The 20483-nt window shown below is 41.3% G+C and overlaps 1 protein-coding gene across 2 annotated transcripts in view; it reads right to left on the bottom strand.

Annotated features, from left to right (window-relative positions):
• IL1RAPL1 (interleukin 1 receptor accessory protein like 1) overlaps positions 1–20483 on the bottom strand; it is a 2053286-nt gene that overhangs the window by 50998 nt on the left and 1981805 nt on the right. The window lies entirely within an intron of this gene.

Consider the following 20483-nt stretch of genomic DNA (forward strand, 5'->3'; position numbering starts at 1 on the left):
CAAGTATGTTTATTGGCACTAAACCATTCATCCATTTCTAAAGTTTTTTTGAAATCTGTGGTGGTGCATTGTCTAAGGTGGAGGGGTCGTTCTTTGCCTGAGAGCGTGTGACAACCTTAGCTGCTAATTGAGAGGTTGTGATCATGGGCTTAATAACTCCTGCCTTGACACTGTGGTAGGTTGGACAAGGCATCTGCCAAAATGTTTTTCCCTCCCGGTAAATACTTCAAAGTGAAATTAAAACATTGGAAGTACTGTGCTCTCTGGACTTGTTTTGGAGACATTTTCTGTGGGGTTTTGAGCGCTTCCAGGTTCTTTTGGTCAGTCCAGACTTAGAAAGGTATTTTACTTCCTTCCAACAAATGTCTCCAAGTTAGGAGTGCCCATCTAACTGCAAAAGCCTCCTTTTCCCATAATGCCCATCTCTGTTCAGTTTCAGTTAACTTCCTAGAGGTGTATGCACCTGGTTGTAATTTGCCTTCTTCATTCTCTTGGAATAAAACAGCACCGACTGCCACATCAATGGCATCAGCCTGGATTACAAATGGTAATCCGTTTCTCTGATTCTGAGTGTTTTAATACAGGTTCAACTGAAAAGAGTTTTTTTTTTTTTTTTACTTTTTCAAATGCAGCTTGGCAGTCCATAGTCCAATTCAGTGGTTGGCTAGGTTTTGGTTTATCTACCCGCTTAGTTTTTAACAGATTTATAATCGGCAATGCTATTTGGGCAAAAGAGGGGATAAACTGCCTATAAAAGTTAGTGAACCCCAGAAAGCTCTGCAATAGTTTGTGAGTATGGGGGGGTTTCCCACTCAAGGACTGCTCTGACTTTTGAGGGGTCCATTTCCACCCCTTGGTGAGAGATTCTGTACCCTAGGTAATCTATTTTATCTTGGTGAAAATCATATTTGGAGAGTTTGCCAAGCAACTTAGCTGCTCTTAATTTCTTCAAAACCCCCCTCACCAATTTAAGTCTTAGTTTCAGTATAAATCAGTACATCATCAAGATAAACCAAAACTCCCTTATACAAGTGCTCATGCAGCACCGCATTAATTAGCTGCATGAAAACAGCAGGAGCCCCTTGGAGTCTGAATGGCAAAACCTTGAACTGAAAACATCACAACGGACAATTAAACATTGTTTTCCATTCATCCCCTTCTCAGATCCTGAACCGGTAATAAGCGTCCCACAAGTCTAGTTTAGAAAAAATTCTCCCCTTTGCCAGATGGGCCAGCATATCCTTCATTAGGGGTAGGGGATAAAGATTTTCCTTGCAAATAGCATTTAAATTCCTATAATCCACACATAAACATAATGAGCCATTCTTCTCCCAGAACAGGACGGGGGCAGCCACTTTGATGAACCCATGCTCGAGGATTTTGTCTATGAATTTCCACAATTCATCCAGTTCCCAGGGAGTCACAGAGTAAAGTTTTGGGTTAGGTAGTTTGGCCCCTGGTAAAATCTCGATGGCACAATCCATAGACCTATGGGTGGGGAGAAATTCATCTGAGGCTGCTTCATTGAAAACATCCATCAAATCCTGGTATTTCCTGGGGATGCCTGGTAGGGATCCATTCACCACAGCCACAGCTACCTCCTCATTCTGCGGTATTTCAGTCTGGTGGGATTCCTCATTTCAAATTAATTCATCATTAGGAAATTGGAGGATCTCCTCTGTCCAGTCCACCCTTGGTTTCCACTTCTTTAACCAGGTTAGCCCCAGAACTAGGGCTCAGTCCATCCCTGGTGTCACATGAAAGCAATGCTTTTGGAGTGATTTACCATCATTAATTTAAGTAGTTCAGTGGCAAACATGGACAGGGCACCTCCTGCAATGGACCCATCAAGTTGGCAGAACGAGACTGGAGTTTTTAGTTGAATGCCCAGTTCCCTGACCAGAGTCGGGCTTATTAGGTTTCTTGTGCACCCTGAATCTAGCAATGCCTTAAGTCTCACTTTTCTCCCTGTTACCAGAATTAACAGTTCTATAGGGTGTCAGGCCTGGAAGCCATCTTTTTTATTAGGCCTTCAGATCTGCTATATTTATTACTGTGGGAAACTGGGATGGGGGATTGTGTGGAGTATGGGTGATATATAATCATAATAACATTCCTTTCTCAAGATGTCAAGGACAACTGGCCCTGCACCTGGGATCCTGGAGCTGGGAGGCATCTCTAGTTGGGATGATGTCTGATTGGACCATGTGATGGACTTGTGAGTATTGGACAGGGATTTGAAATTTTCTTTGGGTTGGGAAAACCTGGAAACTTTCAGGTTCCAGTTTTCTCAGATGTGCCAATAGAACATCTCTAATAAAATGTAGCTTTGAGGAATTTCAAGCCCTGGAGTTTTCTTTCTTTGGGAGTGTTACTTGGAACCCTGACATCAACCTGAATCTGGTTTAAAACAACATACCAGCTCCCCAGATACTGGGATGCTGTCCGGGGTCCTGAGCCCCAAATGCCGACCCAAAACTTCAGGGAAGATGGAGGAGGAGAAGAAAGCCATGGAGGGAATTATGAGGAATGGGTTGATGACCCTCATCGAGATCAGCTACTACCCCTCCCAAGCCGTGGGGGAAGCAATAGAAGCAGCAAAAAGGGAACACAAGCTGGGTGCTCAGCCCAAAGAGCTGGTGCCTGAGTAAGCTGCGCAGCCGGACCCAACCCTGTGGGATGAAGTTGCTGGAGTCATGCCATCCCAAGAGGCAATTACTGGAGTCACACCATCGGAACTGCAACTGAGTGGATGCCGAGAGGGAACAGATCCCAACCACCGGGTGGAGGATGCCTAAACCGCAGTGCAGCAAACACTCCAGAGAATGGGGATTCCTGCCACCATCACACAGCCAGTCATTAGCTGGTCTCCCAGAGTGGTTCGACCAACTCAGCATGACTAGTCTAGCTCAAGCTATTGGGATTGGACAGCCTGGCTCAACCTACAGTGGGGAGTGGGGAGCCGATCGTAAGTGAAGACATCCACCCCTTCACTGTCAAAACCTGTATAGTAGTACCGGAGACAGGAACCCAGAGGGAAGCTGAAGCAGTCATAGACACCAGCTGCACCAGATGCCTAATCAGCCTCCCCATAGTTGAGCAGCTAGGTATACGTACGAGGCCCCTAGCACAACCCATCCGCTTTGAGCAGGTCAATGGGACACTAATTGGCAGAGCCCCCGCCACACTGGAACTGGTCAGACTAGAAATGGGTCATCACCAAGAACTCATTCTATTCGTCATAGCCCCAAAAATGACTGAGTCCATCATTCTGGGGCTTGCCTAGCTAGACAAATAGGGACCAACCATCACCTGGGAGGACGGCTATAGAAAATTAAATATAGGTCTCGGACCACTTCCTCCTGTAAAGCCTTACCCAGGCCATGTCTCGGTAAGCCACACCAGTACTAGCAAGGCACAGACTGCAGCCCCTGCAACCAAGGGATTGCCTGGCTGTCCTCTAGTGCCAAGACTATTGGCTGTCTTTAATGAAGAAGATTGCAACTTCCTCTCCCCACCACCACTGCCCAACCAATTGTGCAATTGAATTTGTGCTGGGAGCCAAGCTACCCAAACCAAAGATGTACTCTATGACTCCCAAGGAAATGGAGGAACTAAGAAAATACATCTCTAGATGTATTTTGACATCAATGTCAACCTAGCGCGGGGCTTCATCCAACCCACCAAGTCCAGGGTAGCTGCCCCAGTACTGTTTAAGGAAAAAAAGGATGGGGGGGGTGAGGCTCTGCATGGATTTTTGCAGATTTAATGCCATGTGTGTGGAAAACACCTACTCTCTCCCACTCATGAAGAACATGATAAGCCACTTGAGCAAGGAGAAGGTGTTTACCAAATTGGACTTGAGGGAAGCCTATTACCACATCAGAATCAAGGAAGGAGATGAATGGAAAATGGCCTTTAACTGTCTGCTTGGCAGCTTCCAGTTCAAAGTCATGCCATTTGGCCTACAAGGGCCCCCGACAGTCTTCACGCAATTAATCAATGAAGTGCTACATGAGCACGTATACAAAGGGGTCCTAGTTTACCTAGATAACATTCTCATATTTAGTGAGACCCTCGAGGAACACATAAAGCTGGTGTGGCAAGTACTGAAAAAACTCCTAGCCGCTAAGCTCTACGCAAAGCTGTCAAAATGTGAATTCTACCAGATCTCCCTTGACTACTTAGGCTACTGCATATCCAGCAAGGAGGTGGAGATGGACCCAGGAAAAGTAAAAGTGGTGCTAGACTGGCAACCCCCACACACCCGCAAACAACTGCAAAGCTTCCTGGGGTTTGCAAAAATTTTATAGACAGTTTATACCAGCCTTCACAGAAGTCGCCTTGCCCCTAACAGAACTGTTAAAAATGGGGCCAACCCCTGCAAAGCCATGACTGAGCCAACTGCTTGCCAACTGATTCTCTAGCATCCGGACCCAGAACGGCAATTCATAATCCAAGAAGATGCCAGCAATGTGGCTGCAGCAGCAGTGCTCATGCAAAAAAAGACTCACAGAGAGAGCTCTTACCCTGTGCCTATGTGTCCAAGAAACTAACTGACACCAAGAGGAGGTGGGCCATCTGGGAGAAAGAAGCCTACACATTCCACTGGGCTCTCCTCTCCTGGAGGCACTTTCTAGAAGGAGGCAAAGTGCCCTTTGAGGTCTGGACTGATCACAAAAACCTTGAAGCCCTAAAGATCCCTAGGAAATTGTCACATAAACAAATCCACTGGGGGCAATACTTCAGGTGGTTCAAATTCAAACTGAAGTTCATCCCAGCAGAAAAAAAATCTATTAGCCGATGCCCTATGAAGAAAACCCCAATTCAGTAGCTGCAGGGAGGAAGTCATCCATGCCATCACTCCCACCTCATAATCAGTTGCACAAGTCACTACCCAGGGCCAAGCCAAAAAACAGCCCAACCACAGTTGGTACAAATTGACAGTGGCATTAAAGACAGCGCTCCCAGCAGACCAGTGGTTCATAGACAATAAGGACATTTTAACTGAAAGGGACTGACTGGTTTGGAAGGGTCCAAAGCTATATGTCTCCACAGTTTGAGGCTGGAGATGTTGCAATGCAGCCACGACTCCAGATTGGGTGGCCATTTTGGGTTCTTAAAAACCCTGCATTTGGCTAGGAGGCAATTTTGGTGGCCAAAAATGAAAGCTGATGTGGAAGAATATGTAAAAAGCTGTGCCACATATGCAGCCATGAAAATAAGGTCAGGGAGACCCCATGGACTCCTCCAGTAAGTGGCAAGCCCCAGCAGACCTTGGGAAGAAATTGCAATGGATTTTATCGTTGTGCTTCCAGAGAGTGGGGAAAATTCAGTTATTTGGACAGTAATTGATTTGTTTTCAAAACAAGCCCACTTTAGAGCTTGTTCGGGATTACCATCTGTTAAAAAACTGGCAAGGATGTTCATCAAACAAATCTACTGACTGCACGGCCGTGCCAAGTCATCTCAGACTCAGAGTCCAATTTACAGCAAAGTTTGGGAGAGAGTTCCTGAAATCAGTCGGATCTACGCAAGGATCTGACGGCTTTCCATCCATGTATGAACGGAGTGGCTGAACAAGCAAACACAATGGTGGAACAATATATCAGATGCTATGTGGATTATCAGCAGGAGAACTGGGCAGGCCTATTGCCTTTTGTGGAGGTGGCATACAACAATGCTGTGTACAGCAGCACCAGACTAACCCCCTTCCAGGTCACCAGAATGAACTTTGTGCTATGCCTGAACTGCCCAGGGAACATCCCTCCTCTATATCCCTGAATGAGTGGATGGAATCATTGAGAAAAGGCTGAGAGAACACCAAGAAGGCAATAGCAGAAGCTGCTGAGCATGCAAAAAACAACCCCCTTTCCGTGTGGGAGATCGGGTCTATCTATCAACCAAATACATAAAACATAGGCTGCCTAGCAAGAAGTTGGGACCTAAATTCTTAGGTCTTTTCCCAAAAATGAAAGTAATTAACCCATTGACAGTTCAGCTGAACCTCCCATGCATTTTAGGGAAAATACATTCAGTTTTCCACTGTATCTTGCTTAAACCAGCCATTAACTCTAGCTTAAGACTGTAAGCTCAAGTACCCCCTAAATCTATTGTGCTGAAAGGAGAGACCAATTATGAAGTCAAGAAGATCTTAGATTCCAGATTGTATAGAGGTAGATTACAATATTTAGTACATTGGAAAGGATACCCTTTGTCTGAGGCCACATGGGTTAAAAGTTGGAATGTCAAAGTAGACAGACTAGTAAAGCAATTCCATGCTAAATTTTCTGATAAGCCAAAGGGTCCCCCTGGAGGAGGGAGAGGGGGTTAGTATGCTGAATGATTAACCACTATGCTACTGTCATTTAAGGACACGCTTTTCTGACCTGGGGTGGTGGTGGTGGTGGCCCGTCATGCCTGGAAGCCATCTTTTGTATTAGGCCTTCAGATCTGCCATGTTTATTACTGTGGGAAACTGGGAGGACGATTGTGTGGGTGATATATAGCCATAATAACATTCCTTTCTCAAGAAGTGAAGGACAACTGACCCTGCACCTGGGAGCCTGGAGCTAGGAGGCATTCCAGTTGGGATGATGTCTGATTGGACCATGTGATGGACTTGTGGGTGTTGGGCAGGGACTTGAACTTTTCTTTGGGTGGGGAAAACCTGGAAACTTTCAGATTCGGGTTTTCCCAGACGTGCCAATAGGACATCTCTAATAAAATGTAGCTTTGGAGGCCTCGGAGTTTTCTTTCATTGGGGGATGTTACTTGGATCCCTGACATAGGGGTTGTAAAGGATTTGATAACCCCACTCACCAAAGGGTCTTCATAGTTGCTCTCTTCCTCCACCGGAGGGGTCGGAGTTCCTCACACCTAATTGATTCCGGCGGGAATTCAATGACTGCATGGGTGTTCAGGGCGATATTTAATTTAATTTAATTTAATTTAATTAATTAAATTTATATGCCACCCCTCTCCGAAGACTCAGGGCGGCTGATATCTTTGGAACACTGGTGGCCTTGAGGGTTTCCCTCCAACCTGCTTCTCTCTCTTTCGGGTGGACATTCTCATACAGCACTCGTTTGTGCAGTGACCTTCCTTCCTGCAATGGAAGCAGGTGGCTGAGTGTGACAGGGCAGAGCGAGGTTTGGTTTCCTCCAGGGGTGAAATGCTCCCGGTTTGGACTGGCTTGGGCGAGTAGGTAGCAATGGCGGCAGGCAGTTTGGAGAACCGGTAGCAAAAATCCCTGCCCCCGCCCCCCATGCCCAGCTGAGCCGCGCAATCATCAGAGCCTTTTTTTCCTTTTAAATGGCTCTGACGATCCCAGCTGAGTTGCCTGCTAATCAGGCAACTCAGTTTGGATTGTCAGACCCATTTAAAAGAAAAAAAGTTTCTTTTTTTCTCCCCCACCCAGCCTCCAGCTTGCTTACCTTAGCTGCTGCGCTTGCTGTAATACCACCCAGCCTCCAGCTTGCTTACCTTAACTGCTGCGCTTGCTGTAATACCTGCAATTTATTGCATCAGGAAGCAACTGAATCTCCCTGCCTGCAATCAAGCTCATTGGTGAGCAGCTCTATCTGCACTTGTGGACTTCAACTCCCAGTAAAGCTGGCTGAGAAATTATGGGAGTTGAAGTCCACAAGTCTTAAAGTTGCCAAGGTTGGAGACCCCTGTTCTATTGGGTAAGTTTTTTTCCCCTTTGGGAACTTTAAAAAAAATAATTCATTGGGGTTTTTTTTAGTTGTTCTTTTTTTAGACCTAGCCATTTAAAGTTTAGGAAGTTTTAAATTTAGCTGCTTTTATATAAAAATAAAAATAAAATAAAATAAAATAAAATAATATTTGTGCAGCTTTCTGAGATTTAGTGTGTTTCTGTAGTGTTTCACTCTAACTACACAAACACACAAAATCTCACAAAGCTGTATGTGGAATTTTGTGTGTGTAAAGTGTGAATTGGTTTTTTGGGCTTTTTGTGGCTGTGTGAGGTCCCTACTTGTTGCAGTGGCCATTTTGGGTCTAGCACAGCTGCTTTTACATTGTGGGTGAGCCAGTTGTGTTGTGTTGTGTTGTGTGTGTGTAAAGTGTGAAAGTTGTTTTTTTTGGGCTTTTTGTGGCTGTGTGAGGTTCCTGCTTGTTGCGGGGCCATTTTGGGTCTACCACAGCTGCTTTTACATTGTGGGTGAGCCAGTTGTGTTGTGTTGTGTTTTGTAGGTTAAAAAAGGGCAAAGAAGTGACATTGACTTGGCCACACCCACCCAGTCACCTTGCCACCAAGCCCCACCCACTAATTAAGCCACGCCCACAGAACCGGTAGCAAAAAAATTTAGATTTCACCCCTGGTTTCCTCCCTTTTCCCTTCCAGCAAGGATCTCTTCCAGGAGTGGTTTCCATGGTACTGGTTTCGACCTTGGTTGATTTCTGCTTCCTCAGCCAAGACACACCAGCTGTGTAGGTAGATTGTGGCTCCACGGGCAATGCAGGTGTTGTACAGGTCATTGTTTAAGCCATCTTTGGACCAACTCATGAATATTTCCTCTGGCCAATCTATGTGGCAAGTCAGATCAGGAAACTTCAATGTACTTGGTGACTGGACAGTGTCCCTGCCTGATGTGCCTTAAGCAGTCTCTAACCTTGTGATTGGCTAGGGGGTCCTCAAATCTTTGTATCAGCACTGTCATTAAATGGTTAAAGTTGCAGAGCTCTGGTGCATCTGCATTATGGAGGCTCACCATATAACGTGCAGCTTATCCTTCTAGAGCCAGGTTGAGAACCCTGACTTTGGCACCTTCTGTAGGGAGATCCCTCCCATACTCCTGCATGAGGTCAGTACATGTACGAGGAAAAATCCCAGTTGCTGGGGATTCCCATCGAGTTTGATGCCAAGAGGGGGTGCCTTCCATTCGAAGGGTGGAAGCCTCCTCTCATCGAGTCACAAGCCTTGCTTTTCATTGAGATGTCTCCTGGGTGGATCGTCCATGGTGGAAATGGTTCATCAGTAGCCCTCGCAGTTTCAGCCAATGGCTCTGGGGTTGGGGATCCCTTTTGTTCATCAGTAGTCCCCTTTTGTACTCCTAACTGGCCTGCAGTGCAAGCCATGGATGGCCTCCCTCATAAGACTCATGGCTTCCTTCAGGAGTTGGTTGGGCCAGTCTGGGGCTCCTTCCAGTTCATCATTGTTGTAAAGGTCTCCCATCTCTTGCTTCCAACCAGGTTGTTGGCTCCCACAGGTGAGGGTGACATCTTTGGTTCTGCCACCCCAGCCTTCCATCTTCCCAACACCAATGGGCCACCTCGGCTTGGCAGCGGTGCTTGAGGGAATGTTCTCCTTGACCCATCAGTTGAGATTTTGGGGGATGGGGTTCTCCCCCAGTTTTCAGCCTTTTCATGGTCACTGCCCTGGGCAGACATGGTGTGCACGGTCCCCACGGTAGGGCTGTTACCTGTCTGGGTTGACCAGTTTGCAGTTCTTGCCTAAGCAGGACTCTTGAAACTGCAGTTGTTCCAAAAGGAGCTTTTATTAAAAGGTTTGTGATAACAAGAGATCTAGGTAAGAATTGAAGCTTCTCAGTTAAAACCAGTGGTGAAATGTAAAATTTGTGACTACTGGTTCTGTGGGCGTGGCTTGGTGGTGGTGGGTAATATGACTGAGTGGGTGTGGCCACTTTTTTTCTTTTTTTTACTTTTTTTTTTATTGCAAAAGTTTTACAGTTACATTTTCACCCCTTTCCCCCCCCCTCAACCCACCCCAAACTTCCCAACCTCCCTAACCCTCCCTAACCCTCCCCTCCCCCCGGACTTCCACACAATATACTCATATCAGGTAAAAAAAAAAAACCCTTAGTATAAAACTTATATAAAACTTGAACCCCTCCCTCCCCCTTATAATTTTTTATCTTCATTACATTGAAATATTTCTATCTTAATATATCATTTTCAAATGAAAGCTATTTGATACTTCTTAGTTTGATATTTGTTCTGAACATAATCTATCCACTTTTTCCATTCCCATTCATAAGTCTCTTGTGAACAATCTTTTAAGTATGCTGAAATCTTCGCCATCTCTGCAAAACTGGCCATCTTCAAAGTCCATTCCTCGATAGTGGGCAAAGCTTCATTTTTCCAGTATTTACCTATCAACAATCTTGCTGCTGTTATCATATACAATATCAATTTTGTTTCACCCAGTGTAAAACCCTTAACTATACCCAATAAAAACAGTTGTGGAGAAAATTGAATTTTTTTCTTCAAAACATTCTGCATGACCCACCAAATTTTTATCCAAAAAGCCTTAACTTTCCTACAAGTCCACCAAACATGATAATATGTAGCATCTAAACAATCACATCTCCAACATTTTGGCTGTACATTAGGGTACATACACGACAACTTTTTGGGGTCTAAATGCCATCTATAAAACATTTTATAGAAATTTTCCCTCAAATTCTGCGACTGTGTAAATTTAACATTCTGAACCCAAATTTTTTCCCATGTTTCCAACATCACTGGTTCTTCAAAATTTTGTGCCCACTTAATCATACAATCTTTAACTAATTCAGTTTCTGAATCCCTTTCTAACAAAACATTATAAAGCCTTTTAATATGCATTGGACCTTTCTCTTTTATGTGTCTAACCAATTCTTCCTCATGCAACATAATACCAGTTTTTTGGTCCTCTTTCCATCTCAATTGTAGTTGATTATATTGTAACCAAGTTAAATTAATCCCTTCATCCAACAGTGTCTGTAATGTCTTCAACTGCCATCTGCCCGCATCTGTAAAAAGAACCTCTTTGTATAACCCCCCCCGAGTGACATTATATTTGTATTCCACATAATATGACCAAGATCCAGCCATAGCGGTATTTTATAATCCCATTTGAATCAGTGCTTCTTCTAAACTCTCATCAAAGAGTCTCTAAGTATATGGCTTTTAAATACTTTATCCACTTTGTTGTCATAAAATAAGTAAGCATGCCATCCAAATTCAAGATCAAAACTTTATATATTCAGTATTCCAGTCTTTTTCCTTCCAAACCAATCACTTGCTAGGGTCAAAGCTGCTGCTTCATAATATAACTGTAGGTTTGGAAGTTTAAGACCTCCCCTTTCTGGAACATCTTGCATAATTTTCAATTTCACTCTCGGTTTTTTCTCGTTCCAGACAAACTTATTCACTCCAGTTTGCCACACTTTCAGTTGTTTATCACTTTTGAGCACCGGAATCATTTGAAACAGAAAAAGAAATCTTGGCAAAATGTTCATCTTAACTGCTGCTATTCTTCCAAGTAGACACAGCTGCAGTTTTTTCCAGGTCCTGGAAAAAACTTTTTTTTACTTTTAAAACCATTTTTTCTACAACCTCTTCAGCTGAAGAGGTTGTGAAAAAAATGCTTTTAAAGCCTCTGATGATCCCAGCTGACTTGCCTGATCAGCGGAAGCTTTTTTTTAAAAAAAAAAAAAAACAACAACATTTTTTATATAATCTCTTTGGCTGAAGAAGTTGTAGAAAAAATGCTTTTAAAAGCCTCTGATGATCGCAGCTGAGCTGCGTGATCATCAGAGGCATTTTTTTTATTTTTAAAAGCATTTTTTCGGCCAAAGAAGTTGTAGAAAAAATGCTTTTAAAAATTAAAAAAAGCCTCTGATGATTGCATGGCTCAGCTGGGCAATGGGACGGGGGCAGGGATTTTTGCTACCGGTTCTCCAAACTACCCGCCTCCATCACTACCGGATCAGGCAATCTGGTCCGAACCAGGAGGATTTCACCCCTAGTTAAAATCAACTATTTAATGCAATGCTAATCAAACCCCTCCCACACTACACCATTGCAGGGAAACAGAAACAGAAACTTCATATAGAGATTAACACAGTAATGCAAGAAAAAGAAACCGAAACTTCATATAGAAATTAGCACAGTAATGCAGGAAACAGAAACTTCCTATACAGATCACTCCATTCCTCTCCCCTTCCTCCCACCAAAATACCAGCATCCCTGTAGAAATATCTGGGACCTGACAAAATCATTCCTTCATTTTCTTTGCAAGATGCAGGGTTAAATCATTCCTCAGCAGAAATAAAGTGATTTATTCATTCAAAAAATAAAATAAAATAAATAAGTGCCATTTATTTCCTGATAAGATACTGGTTATTTAAATATCACTTATTTTAACAACAGAATTATTCTTCATTGGAAAGGAAACCACCTCAGTTGCTGGAATCATAATTAGAAAATGAAATGTCTGATATATCAAATTAAGGCTAGTTAATTTAACATCCTATTTTCTTTGCTGGCAACTAAGGAGTACTCTAGGAGTTCATAAGCAGATGGATTTCCATCATCCTTTCAACAAATTGAAGAAATATAGTATGTGGTGCTGGAAGGATCATCCCTGGATCCTCTTCCCTATTTTTGATAATGTTAAATATGTAGAATGTTATTGTAAGGACCAGCTTCTCCCCCACTTTCAAGAAAGTACAAACTCTTGAGAACTTTGTATTTTACATTTTACAGTCCACTCATTACCCCCTTTTTCCGTGGTGTGAGATTACTTCAGGGATTCCTGGCACCAGGCAATGGTTATTAATCAGGGTAAAGTTTATACAAAGAGGATCAGGTAAGAAATTGGATACCTAGAATACATAGGAAAAGAACTAAATGTGACACTCCAAATCCCACCCCCCCTTCCACGAAGAATGGCAGATACATGGATCTGACATATAAAACTTGCAGGAGTTGCAGAATTGATTGAGATAGTTAAGAAAATAGAAACAAAATTCAAAATCAATTATTTGAATCATTGGATTAATGGATTGGAAGTCATAGAATGAATTTAATGGATACCAATACCAATTCATGTGGAAACAAAAGTGAATGTGAAATGCAGAGGGATATGTAGGATAGGGATGCCTGGATAGTACTTCCAAAAATGATCTGGGATTAGTAATTGATTATAAAAGGAATACAGGGCAGCAATTTAAAGAACGGAAATGTAATTTTAAACTCAATCAGATGACTATAATTTTCAAATCTCTCTGTCTCTCTCATTCATATATACACACACATAAAATAAATAAAATAAAATAAATGTTTTGCTCTTTTCTGCTTCAGTTAGGATCCAGTATTCCCTATCACACAGATACACAGAAATTTACTTATTTAAATTATTTATATAGTTGCCCATCTTGTACCAAAATAACATCTATTTATGATAGAAAATATTAAAAGTAGAATATTGAGTTCAAAACACCTGGAGCCATAGCTAAATTTCAAAGCAGCTCATAACAAGCAGGCTATGCAGAGAAGCTTCTAGTGAAGAATGGCAAATTGGACAACTAGTTGCTGGATTGAGACAGTAGAAACTCTCTAGGGAGCAAAAAAATCTGGACAGGTTTTTGTGTGGGTGTGAATAGACAAAGGACCTGTGGTTTTTTTGTGGAAGTCATGGGATTCCACCAAGCTCAGAGCAAATAATGTAGTCTTTTATGAATTTAGGTTTTGAGCAAAGCACAATCTTTTAAAGCATTTTGGAGTAATTTTACTGCTTGTAAAGATTGAAAATTTTCAGAACTGCAAATCTGGTTATATTTGCTGGGTAGGTTCCCTTTCAATCATTCAACAAAGAAAATTATGAGTTTAACATTTTATATATTAAAATATTTAAAAAAATTTAATAATATATTAAAAATATTTTTGTAGAGAAAACGCAGCAACAGGGTGATTACAGTATTTTAAAGTATTTTTAAAATTATGGTATTTTAGAAGGTTTTAACTGGTTTAGAGGCTCTGATGTATTTGAATTAAAGAAAGGTTTTCAAATTAATTAAAAGAATTCTTTCTCATGGTAAATCTCTTTGCAACTGATATCAGAACAAACTGATGACTTTGAAATTTGGATAGTAGAAGGCATTAGAACAAAATAAATAATGGCTACTTTAAAGGAAATATTTGATGAATGGGGTAAAGATATAATTATAAAGTTATCTGCAATTATAGAGTTGGAAAACAATATTGATGAGGAGCAAGTTCTACTGAATAAAATTAAATTGAATGTGGATTAAAAATGATAGTTTATAAGAAAGAAATGGAAACAATGGATTTTAACAGACAGGTATTTCAAATATTCCAATGTTGAATTCAATAAATAAATGCACTGGTGAATTGCTATGATCGTTTAGTGAAATAGAACTAGATATATCAACAGAGACATAAATAAACTGCTAATTATTGCAACAACTTGATAAAATTTAGATTTAGAATCTATAACTTTTCTTTAACTAAAATATAATTAAGAACAATTAATAAATTCTGACATCTTATGTTCATATAACATAACATGACATGACATGACGTAACGTAACGTAACGTAACGTAACGTAACGTAACGTAACGTAACGTAACATAACATAACATAACATAACATAACATAACATAACACATATTCTTGTAACACTGTGGTAAAAAAAAAGTCAACATGATGGATGGTGAGATTGAAGTTCTGTCAGTTTATTTGTGTTCCACAGATTATAAACATTGAAAAAAAGGCTGAGTTTCAGTTGCACTATTATAGCTACTCTCTTACTTTTTTGATCATACCTTGAGGATATCTTTAAATCCTTGTTATCTTAAGGAAAATTAACAATATTACAAAATATTGCTACATAGTAGCACAAAGAGTTGTAGGTTCTACAGTTGCAATTTGTAATGAATACAGCAAGATTTCTGCTTTTTATTTACCCAGGTTCTTTTCCTCACACTACTAATTTAAGACATAATTGATTACTTACAAATTAAATACTCAAGAAATCATCAATTTAAGCTCATAAAAGAACTTCATTTTTGTATAGATACAGTATGTTGGAAGAAATATCCATCTGGTACAGTTCCAAGTGGGAAGAAAGACACTGGAAACATGGAGGCTGATTGGAAAGATGGTTTAATGGTGAAGCAGAACCAACAAGCATGTCTGATTCTGGATAGCTGACCACTTGGTTTGATGAGTACATGGATTTTTATACAGTTTGTTCTACAGCATTTTGTAATTTAGAGGCTTGTTTTGTGTATTTTGTTATTTGATTTTAATTAGTTTGTTTTGTGAAGGCCAGCAATGAGTTGGGATTTTTAATCTTATTTAACAAATGTAATTAATCCTAGATGCTGGCTTCCTTGGGGTTTTAATCCTGTCTTGAATGGATTACCAAATCTGCATTTCTAAAAGTTGGCCCCTTAGTTTCTACTTGGGGCAGAGAGCTGAGGCTCTGAGTTTCTGTCTTTAGAAACATGTTTCTCCTTTAGAGAAAATATAATATTCTGTCTTTTTAATATTTCCTAAAATATTTCATTCTTCTAAGAGGGATGGGTGCTAACTTTCTACAATATCCCCTCTTTTACCAAAATATGTGGGTGACACATTTTTCTGGCAAAAGATTAAAAATAGATCTGATCAGGGAGACTTGATGGGTGCTTTTAATTTTTTTGATGCAAAGGGGAAGGCATTGATAGAGGCAGAAGAAAAGTATCTCTTGGCTCCCAAGAGAAGAGCTTTCAACCAATGAAGGTCTAGCAGCCAGGGGAAAAGTTCTGGAAATAAATTTACAGTATCAATTTTCTATGCCAATTATTTTCAGCTTTGATGTCACTTTCTGTGAGCTTCCAGTCAGGTTTCAGACAACAAGCACAAGCCCCAAAATTCTTCACAGCCACAATTTTCCTTTAAATTACAGGCTGCCCATTTCCAAGGGTTGGTTACTGAACCTGCCTTAGCTCTTTGTTTAGTGCATGCAGGGTTTGCGAAGCCAAATTGAGGTTAGTCAGTATGCAATCTAGGCTATTTATTTTTCAAATTATACACAATGAGCCCTGGGACTTCTATTAATGAGACCACCGGTGCAATGTACTCAACCTTACTGTGCAGCATCATTTATCAGTCATAATCAGGGTTTAGGGTTTGGATATCTTTTTTCTGTTACTTCTTCAGTGAGGGAATTACCTGAAGGGGCATGCCCCCTCCCCCATGGAATTGGCAGAGAGTTATCACTGCTTGGGCCTTAGTGCCACAGGGCAAAATGAAAACAAAAACCAAAAAAACAAGCTAGGAGAAGCTTTGTATGGAGGTAGGTGAAGGGGATAACTTCAGTCTTCTGACTGAATGGGATGTGTTTCTGTGTCTGTGTATGCAGCTATTTTCTATAAGACAGGCTATATATATATTTTTACTAATATACCTGGAAGTCGTATTTTTAGAATAGTTTGTAAAATAAGACACTGTCTTATATTGTTTTGAACCCTGAAATAAGAGCTTGGCCTTATTTTCGGGGAGGCATGGATTTTGGGGTGCATGGAGCAAGATAGGGCTCCTCTTGTCGTCTTACCTGATTTCCAGGTCTGAGGGGAGGGCTTATTTTTGGGGAGAGGCTTATTTTAGCGCATGCGCTCAAAAGCCTGATTGGGCTTATTATCAGGGGATGTCTTATTTTTGGGGAAACAGGGTACACACACACACACACACACACACACACACACACACACACACACACATGTACAGGCACCTCCTTCCACCGGCTTTACTCCACCGTCAGTTTTTGGACTCAGGAGAGTTCGGGAGGATCTCTGCTTGTTTTCAGAGGTACAGGCCCCTCCTAACACAGGGCTTTGGTCAGTAGCTTCCCAGCTGGTTGCCCAAAGTTCAACTCTGTCATTCACTTTTTCATTCCATTTTCACACTCTCTCCCTTTCTTAACAGAAGGTCCTGTGCTCTGGCAAATCCCCCAATGCTCTCCAGACTCTGTTGGTAGTGTCAGGTTCTGAATCAGGATAAGAAAATAAATCGCAGACAACAGGATGGATGTTGTTCTAAAGTTTTATCTTCCTAAATTTGGCATGCTCCGACAATCACCCAGTGCAATAACAGTGAAATATTGTCAGCTCTAACCTTATCGTGTTTTCCCTTCCCATTTTAAACCTAGCATTACTCCTCCCCCAGATTCCACCCCAAATCCCTGTGCTGATTGGAGGGCTCCAGCTGCCTTCCTCTGGCCAGTAATTGAGTGCAATTAGTCCTGGTTTGTTGGGGCCATTCCAATCGGGATAGGTCTGGTAAGCCTCCATTAATGTTGGCTAACACAGCAGGCACCTCATCCACGCAAGTGCAGTCCTATCCGCCCTCAGCTGGAGGCCCTGTGAACAGCTGAAGGAAGAAGATTCCACCGTCTGTATGCAGGAGGAGGCAAGTGATGGCAAGGCAAGATATCCGGGTAGGAACGTGGGCTGCATACTTTGTCTCGCTTCCGTTCCCACCGGAATGACAGCCCCGACAATGTGGGCTGACATGTGGCCCCCCTACCATGTGGCTGTCTGGAACACAAAAGCAGAGAGGATTATGGAACCCATCCACCCCCCCAGGCTTTCCTGGGTTTCTTCTATAAAATCTAGCCACCAGTCGGTCTGCTGCTACATCATGGTGCAGAACCCAGGCAGCCTCTGCTAATGAGTACTCCTTCCAAAGCACAAGGTAGTGGAGGTGGCCTCTATGTCGTCGAACATCTAAAATCTCCTCCACTTCATAATGTTATTCTCCGCCTACATCCACAGGTGGAGGTGGAGGAAGTGGGATTCCTCGTATTATTATTATTTATTATTTTTATTTATTATTTATTAGATTTTTATACCGCCCCCTCTCCCAAAGGACTCGGGGCGGTGAACAGCCAAAATTAAAAAACATACAATATAAACAATTAAAATACGTTTAAAACAGAATTAAATCTAAAATGGCTCCCCAATTTAAAACGCCTTACCCATACCCCTATAAATAAGACGAATTTAAAATTTAAAATTTCCACATTTAAAAAGGGGGAAGATTTAGGCCAGGCCAGCTTGATAAAATAGAAAAGTCTTAAGCGCGCGGCGGAAGGTGCGCAGATCCGGGATCCTACGTATCTCCGGGGGGAGCTCGTTCCAAATCGTAGGTGCCCCCACAGAGAAGGCTCTCCCCCTAGGGGCCGACAGCCGACATTGTTTGGCCGATGGCACCCGGAGGAGCCCCTCTCTATGGGAGCGTACTGGCCGGTGGGAGGCTATTGGTGGTAGCAGGCGGTCCCGTAAATAACCAGGTCCTAAGCCATGGAGCGCTTTAAAGGTGATAACCAGAACCTTGAAGCGCACTCGGAAGACCACCGGGAGCCAGTGCAGCTCGCGCAGGAGAGGTGTCACATGGGAACTCCATGTCGCTCCCATCACCACCCGCGCGGCCGCACTCTGCGCCAGTTGGAGCCTCCGAGTGCACCTCAAGGGGAGCCCCATGTAGAGAGCGTTGCAGTAGTCCAGACGAGAAGTAACGAGGGCATGAGTGACTGTGTGTAGGGAGTCCTGATCTAGATAGGGACGCAACTGGCGGATCAGGCGAACCTGATGAAAAAATATTGGAGGTATATTGGAGGTTCCCACTGGACGTAGGAGGCTACTATGGAAAACCGGTTTTCCCTAGCAGGGGGGGCAACCATAACTGTACAGTGACGGGGTTGATAATTTTAACTATTGGGAATGGGCCAATATATTTTGGGGCAAAATTTTTGCATGGCACCTTGATGTTTAAGTACTTAGTGGAAAGGCAGACCCTCTGACCAACATGGAAAGGTGGTTGTGGTCACCATTTCTTTTCTTTTTTTTTTATTGAAAAAGTTTTCAAATACAAATTTTCCCCCTTTTTTCTCCCCCTCCCCCTCCCTAACCCCCCCTCCCCACCCATCCCCCCCTGTGACTTCTTCATAACAAGAAACCTAATTCATAACAGATTGCTTACTCCCTCCTCTAAATACTGACCTTTACTTACTAGAAATATTATTAATATTATAACATCCCCCTTTAACCATTTCAAGAAAGAAAGAAAAACATTATACTATAACATTGTATGATAACTTCTAATTTAGCATAATATTATTATAACTCCCAATTTGGCAATAATCTGCCCTTTTTCTCCTCTCCCAAACTTATATCTATATATTATTACAACAATTCAAAACCACCTTCCACTTTAAAACTATACAATAAATCCTACTTTAGCATTTAATCTTTTATATATATTAATATAACATTTCAAAGCGGCCTTCCCCATAAAACCTAATTTAACATTTATTCAACTCTATCCATTTCCTCCACTCCCCTAAATATATCACTTAAACATCCCTTTTCTTAAACTAATCAGACTGTAAACTAGCTTATTCACCCACTTTCCTGGAAAATTGCCGTACACAACAATTCTTAATATCTTTGATTCACTGCCCACTCTACTTAAATATATATATATATATATATATATATATATATATATATATATATATATATATATATATATATATATATATATATATATATATATATATATATATATATATATATATATATATATATATATATATATACGTATATATTCCATTATATCTAAATAGAAAAGAAAAGACAATGACTTTAAATTTATAGTCCATATAATATCTTCTTTGAGGTCTTTCCACTGGATTGTTAAGACCATCATCCATAATAGGGTAACATAGCTTCCTGATGCAACAGTTTGTTCAAAATCTTCAATCATATCTGCCCCCATCAGTAGTAAATATCTTCATATATATATAAAAGTAAAAACAACCACCCGAGTGACATTATAATTATATTCCATATAGTTGTAATTGTGGCTTTCATCAGGATTTTTGATTCCCATCATCCTAGTGGGTAACAACCAGATCTTCTGCATGCCCCAACGTAACTCTCTTGCCTTATAACTCAAGATAGTTATAATATATTTATCGATACAAGAAAAAAAAAATCCAAAGTAGATAATTCAAATCCAACGGTTTAAGGCTCTTTTCACATCCCAGAATTACGGCAATGCAGAGGTCTGTCACTGTCCTCAGGATAATATTAACCAATACTTCGCCTCCGCTATCTTTTCACATATTCATTCATTTTTTAAAGACACTGGCTTCACTGTTGCTTAATTTAGAAATTTCTATTTTTGTGCGACCTATTTCTTTTTTTCTTTTCTTTTTGTGGGTTTAATTTCCATCCTGGTTTCCTTTCTACAGGTTGTGTATCAACTAATCGGTTTTCATTCTGCTTTATAAGTTGATCTTGTTGGTTTTGTTTTTGTATCTCATGTTTCTTTTTTGCCCCTTGTATATCATCTGATTGGTTTCCATACTTGTCTTTGACTTGATAAGTCATCACATTAGAGTCAGATGCCACTTCTCTCAAATTTGTAGATAATCCAGCTGGGGTATCCAGAAGATCCAAAGGCAATTTATCTAGTGCAGTCTCTGTAGTTCGATATTTTCCCTTTATTTCCAACTCCTTCTGCTTATCCTGTATTATGCCTAAAGATGTTAAGTTCATTTTCAAAATGTTTTGATAAAATTCTTCCGCTCTTTCAAGAGTATTTAGCTGGTATCTTTCTCCTTGATATCTCAGTATAATACCAACTGGGGCATCCCACC

The sequence above is a fragment of the Pantherophis guttatus genome, chromosome 5, assembly GCF_059756535.1.
Source record: "Pantherophis guttatus breed Tessera chromosome 5, ASM5975653v1, whole genome shotgun sequence".
In the NCBI taxonomy this organism is placed as follows: Eukaryota; Metazoa; Chordata; class Lepidosauria; order Squamata; family Colubridae; genus Pantherophis; species Pantherophis guttatus.